Raw genomic sequence first — 6,632 nt, 5'->3', positions numbered from 1 at the left:
AACTTTTATTTTTCCTTTAGTTGCAGGTCACCGCTAAAGTTTAAAAAAAAAATTACAATCCAGCTCTGATGCTTCACGGGAAGAATGCAAGAGTCCCTGTAAAGCACAGGCATGAATGATTATTCTAATTGCCTGGAGATGCCTTCTGAGAGATGGAATAATTAAGCGGTGAGATGATTGAGACCTTTGGCACCTTTGTCTGTGTTCCCCCTCCAGACCCGCCCCCAGTGGTAAAGAAAAGGACCATTTTCTGAAAACATGCTTTATTTTTCACTTCATCACTATGAACATTTTATTTGATTTCTTGCCGTGAAAATCTTTCACCGAATTCGGGCGATTTCTTACAGCCCTTTGCACGCAGCTTTCCTGCCAGAGAGGGAAGGCTGAGGGATGGGGCTGAGCTGGGACACCGGGCGGGCCGGGGAGCAGTTTGCAAACACCTCTGGGGAAGGCAGGCTGGCAGCAGGGCTGCGAGACGCTCTGTGCCCGCCTGTGCAGGCGTGTGCACCGCAGTACTGCCGGGCTGCCTGCCCGCACACGTGGGCCCTGCACACACGGGCGTGTCCCTGACTCCTGCTGGGCTGCCTGCTCACAAACGTGGGCTCTGCACACACGGGCCCTGCACACAGGGGTGTGTGCATTGCGGGGCTGCCGGGCTGCCTGCCCGCACACACGTGGGCTCTGCACACACGGGCGCGTCCCTGACTCCTGCTGGGCTGCCTGCTCACAAACGTGGGCTCTGCACACACGGGCCCTGCACACACAGGCCTGTCCCTCGCTCCTGCCGGGCCTGCTGCCGGGCCCCGCGGGCACACATCCGACTGCTCCCCGGTGCGAGGGCACGGCCACGTTCCTGCCATGAGGCAGCAGGTGAACCCTGGTGTGCTCAGGGCCCAGGTTATTGACTGCTGGCTGTTTGCACAGCACTTGGCACTGCCTGTGACACTGTGCAGGAGCTGACGGCATCACTGAGGAAGGTGAAATGGTGAATCTCCAGGGCACCTGTGGCAGCAGCAGGGCTGGGCCATCGCTGTGCCAAGGGAACCCCCGGGAAGAGTGCAGCAATGGCGGGGGGGGGAGATGGGGCACAGCCCACCAGGAGCAGGAGTGACAACACCTGCAGGACTCAGGAGGTGACCCCCCGGCTCGGCTCGGTGGCAGTGAGGCACCAACAGCGCTCAGCTGCGACAAGGCGGTGGGAGGTGATGCAGGAGTGTGCCCGCAGGGATAGTCAGACCGGGAGTAAACACAATACATCAAAATTTACTGGGAATTAACATCCCAAACATCTGCTGGAGCAGGTTTGGCAGGTGACTGTCACTGGGGAGCCTGTGGCAGAGGAGCTCGGTGTGGCTGCAGACGAGCCAGGTCCCGTGCTCATGACACTGGGATCCCGCCGGGCACACGCTCAGAACAACTTCTCAGAGCCAGCACCTGGAGTGCTGGGCTCCACCTGCTCATGGCTGGGCAGGGAAGGGAGAAACCTGCTGCTAAGCCAAGTGAATATACTTGAGAAAAACGTTCTGGATTTGTGGCACTGCTCCAGAGCAGTGTGGGACGGTTGTGCTCTCCCTGGAGGTGTTTGGTGATGCTCCAGCATGTCCAATCCCACGGAGCCACCACTGATGGGGATGTGTCTAGCACTGGGTGACCCTCAGGGTGTCTCTGTGCTGCTCTGCAGGACAGAAACAAGATGGTTTGTAGGAACGTGTTGCCTTTGACAAAAATTTGTTTTGAAAGAAAAACTGGGGATGTGGGGGAAGTTTTCCTAATAAGGTCAGAGCATTCAGCTTCAACCTTTTCAGAGCAGAACATTTCAATTTCCCACTTCAGGTTCATGTTTCATTTCAATTTTGTACTAAGAATGTAAATAAAATGAAAATTTGAAATTAAATGTTTAATTTTTCCTGAAGCAAGTAATTTCTGTTGACCTGAAATGAGACTTACCACACAACTTTGTTCCATGGAAGATTCTAGAATAGTCTCACCTCCCATTCAGAACAGGTTTCTCTTCCAGCCCAGCCTCCATGGCTCTCCACTGGAGAGGATTGGCTTCCCCTTCTGCACTGGTTTGTTGCCTGTTGAGAGGGTCTCCTATTCCCACGGAGTTTGTTCTGTTTGCCGTAGTGTAAGTAACAACATTTATAATAATAAATAACAATAATAAACACAATAATGCTATGAAGGGCCCTGGGAGCCCCAGGTGGAGCTGCTCGCAGTGACACAGGGAGGTGCTTCTGGCAGAGCCGGGTGCAGACCTGGCTGGTGCTGCAGCCCCAGCTGCCCACGGGCTGGGGGGGTCTCATTTCTGTCATTTCTGAACATTTACATTGAGGTCTGTCTGCGCCATCCCCTGCCATGGCTGCAGAGCATGGGATGCTTTCCCTCAAATGGGCACGTTATCAGCTCTGCCTCCCCGGCTTCACCCATTCCAGGCCCCCGGGGCTTCCTTGGCAGGGCCAAGGCTCCCTGTGCATCCCCTCCCCAGCCCAGCAAGGGGACAGGGGAACAACACTGTATGTAAATAACCTCAAGCAAGTTACTCATTGTTAATGCAGGCAGGTCTGAGGGCGAAAGCAAACAGCACTTGGCAGTGAGAACTTTTAATGAGAATGTCATTAAGGAATTCAGATGGCGAACGCAGAGTGATTCCCGGTGCACCCGCCTGACTTCTCTGCCTTTCTGGTTCTTCCTGTCCACTAAACATAAAAATGTCATTTGTTTTTATAACCCCAGAATTCAGGCTTTCTCTCTCTCCTTTTATTAACCAATTTATTAGCAGGACACAAGCAGCCAGCTGGAGTCAGAGGGCAGAGCCCTCTGATCCCTTTTTTTGTGATCGCCTAATTATTTATTGCTATCAGACATCAGAGTTTCTATAAATTAAACCTGCTCTTCCCAAAGCTGCTCGTGGGTTTAAATCATCGCTGGGCATCTCACATAATACATTATTATTAATAAGCAATGTTTGAGATCATCCTGCATAACTGTAGTCCTGAGTCTGAGGGGGCTAAATCAGGGGTGAGGGGGGCAGAGCAAGCCCCAGCGTGGGGATGTGCCACTGCCTGGGGCTGCAGAAGCCTCAGGAACCACGTCAGCCCCAAAACCACAGTGAAACTGGGGTTCGGAATGGCCAGAGACCAGCGCTCCTGGTCTGTGGGAAACACCAGCACCATGACACATGTTTTCCTCTGAGTTGGAACAAAACTTTATTGTTCACCATGCGGAAAACACCCAAACTTTAATTTAAAAGCATCTGAGCTGCCTTCTTGATGAGATCAAATTGTTTCATTGTGAATAAACATATATTATCAAAATACAACATGCTATAGATTATAATGCCAAATATTTAATATTATACGCAATTTAAGAAAAAGTAATTTAAGTAAGAACAGTGACCGTATTTACTTTTAATATTTCACCTTATCGAATCAACATTTTCAACCAAATATTAAAAGCAAAAAAATTATTTAATCTTTCTCCCATCAAAGGTGTCATCGAAGCTGACACCCGCCAGTGTTCCCATTCCAGTGGGGATCCTTCCCGCCGTGGAAAACTCCCCGCTCCGCTCCCGGCGGGGTCCGGGTGCTCAGCGCGGACCCGCCCGGGGCTCCCACAGCGCCACCGCGTGGGCAGCGAGCGCCACGCGCGGCGCGGGGACACGGGGACAGGGACACGGGGATATGGGGGACACGGGGACAGGGACACGGGGATACGGGGATACGGGGATACGGGGACAGGGACACGGGGATACGGGGACACGGGGATACGGGGACACGGGGGACACGGCGACACGGGGATACGGGGACACGGGGATACGGGGACATGGGGATACGGGGATACGGAGATACGGGGGACACGGGGACAGGGACACGGGGACACGGGGGACACGGGGACAGGGGGACACGGGGACATGAGGATACGGGGGACACTTGAGGACACGTGAGGACATGGGGGAGCACAGGGGACACGGGGTGTCTGGGGAACACAGGGGAACATGAGGGGCACTGGGGGCCATGAAGGGCACCAGGGACATGGAGGGCACTGGGGGCATGGGGGGAACTTGGGGAGCACCAGGGCCACGCAGGGCAGGGGGCACCAGGGACATGAGAGGCACTGAGAGCTCGAGGAATTTTTGGCCCACGTACGTGGGCGTGCGGGGCACAGCTCAGTCCACACCCGTGGGACAGGGCTCAGGGACGGGCTGTGCTGCAGGGTGGCACTTTCCTCTTTCCCTTATTTTTACACGTCCTGTCTCCCACTCTGGCTGCCCCCCGACCTCCCTGCCCTCTCTCCAGGACACTGAGGGACAATGAGCAGTCACTACAGTAGGGCACGAGGCCCTGACTGGCAGTCCCAGGGCCCAGCCTGCTCCATCCTGAACCATCCATGGCAGCCCAAGAGCTGGGGGCCAAGCACCACTTCGTGACTCTCGAAGGTGTTGCCCCACGATGACAGTGGGGTCTGTTCAAGGACATCCTTGGGGTCACAAATATCAGCACAAACACGACGTGCAGACGGAGAAAGAGCTGCCACAGCTTGGCACAGCCCGATGCAGGATCAGTGTTTGGGAACAGCCCTGCATTCACAGAGCAGCCAAAAAAACAACTTTTTCTTGTTGGAAATAATTATATCTTGTCAAGTTTGGTGGCATCTGCAAAATATCTGTTAATCTAAATTATATGATACTTAAAGAGCACAACTGGGAGCTATGCTGGAAGTGTTTTTTTACCTCAGACTTTTACAAATAGAATTAACATGTTCACACAACTGGTGATCCCTCAACAAGGAGCTGCAGGAGCTGCAGGAGCCATCGTGTCCTGGAGGTTGGCACCAGCCCTGCTCCCTGGGTGACACCCATCCAGCTCAAACTGTCACTTAAAAGGAGCCACATTCTCGCTGTGCAGCCAGGGATGGGTCTCCATGGTTGTGGCCTTTGCAGAGTGTCCCCCCAGATGCCCCCATGCCCCTCCAGCCCGTGCTGCCAGAGCAGGGCTGTGCGGGGTTCCTTGGCAGATGTGGCAGTAAAACACCAACACTGCGATCCCAAAGCACCCCTTGCCCCAGGGCCCTGCCCAGGCTGGAATCATCCTTGACAGACTCAGGAGGTTAAGCACAAATCTCCTGGTTTTTGCAGACTGAGTAACTATGGGCAATGGCTGAATGAATTCCTCTTCCTATCTGCCCTGCAGAAAACACTGTTCCCTTCCCAAGACACTGCCTGTGGGTCTGCTGAGGAGCATCTAAATATCAAGGAGGGCTCCAGATATAAGGAGAATCCTTTGAGGAGCCCTTGCTCTTGCCCCTTCTGCCTCTGCTGACTGGGGAGAGCCCCTGTATGTGCAAAGTCAGGGTACCTGGAACAAAAAGGCTATGGCAATAGGAGGGATGGATGAAAATACCTGCTGCTGCATGTGAGTCCTGATAAGCTTGTGCTCCTGTGCCAGGGAAGCAGAGGCTGGGAAGGGCCAGACAGGAATGTGGCGACAACACAAAGCTGCCTGAGCCGCCGCAGCCGCGGGACCGTGCTGTGAGAGCAGCTCTGCTGCCCCAGCAGGCTGTGGCTGATCACCCAGCGTGTCCCGGGCTGCCTCCACAGCAGCACAACGAGCCCTGGCACGCACCAGCCTCCTGGCACCCCTGTGCCCCAGGCCTATCTGCACTCGAACATCTGTGCCGCTGCTGCCCGTGCCAGCCGGGGGGAGAGCCAGCCCTGCGTCGAGCAGCATCCACAGCCACCATCCTCCTGGGTTCCAGCGACGCACAGCACTCTGCTTGGCAGCTGAGACCAACAGCTTTTTCCAGTCGGAGAGGATGGGAAAGCATTTGGAGTCCACCACGCCTGGCTGTGCGCCCTCCCTGTGCTGTGGCACTCGCGGGGCCAGAGCCAGGGAGTGGGGTGGGCAGGGAGAGCAGGGCTTTGGCTCCAGCACATTGCTCATTGCCAGAACCGGTGAGACATTTGTTCCCTCATTAGCACTGTGGCTGGGTGGCTGTGGGGGTTGGCACAAGGGCGCAGGCCTGTGTCTGGGGCTGCTCCGAGAGCTGTGGTGCCCGTGCCTGGGCGAGGGGCACTCATCTGCTCCTGTACCAGATGCAGCAGCCCAGAGCTGTCTCCCAGGCCCCAGCAATCCCAAACCACAAACCCCAGACCCTGGTACTCGACTGCCCTTGGAGAAACAAGGGACCACCATCAGACCCGTCATCTGTGGCTCAGGGCCAGAGGGAAGCACGAAGGGATGGAGTCTTGCTGGACAGAAAAGGGCATCTGGGCAGGATGTGGAATGGACATTGAGGTGGACATCCCATCCCTTTGCTGCCCGATGTCCAGCCCATTCCACAGCAGTCCCAGCACCGTGAAACACCCCAGTCAGGCAGAGCTGCCCGAGGGTATTACTGTCACCTGCGTGTGGCTGCCCAAGGTGAGGAGAAACAGGTCCCTGTGGAACAGGCACCGAGGTTTCGGCTTCGACCACAGCCAGGCAGCAGCAGCAGCAGCACAGAGTGGGCTGAGCTCTGCCCGGAGCCACCGGCAGTGAGGAGCAGCTGCCTGAGCCCTTCGTGGCCGGCGGTGAGTGACAGCAAACACCGGCACCGCACCAGAGGCAGAGTGGGCTGTGACAAACACTCAC

The sequence above is a fragment of the Chiroxiphia lanceolata genome, chromosome 21 (genome assembly GCF_009829145.1).
Source record: "Chiroxiphia lanceolata isolate bChiLan1 chromosome 21, bChiLan1.pri, whole genome shotgun sequence".
Lineage (NCBI taxonomy): Eukaryota > Metazoa > Chordata > Aves > Passeriformes > Pipridae > Chiroxiphia > Chiroxiphia lanceolata.
This window is presented reverse-complemented; position numbering follows the sequence as displayed.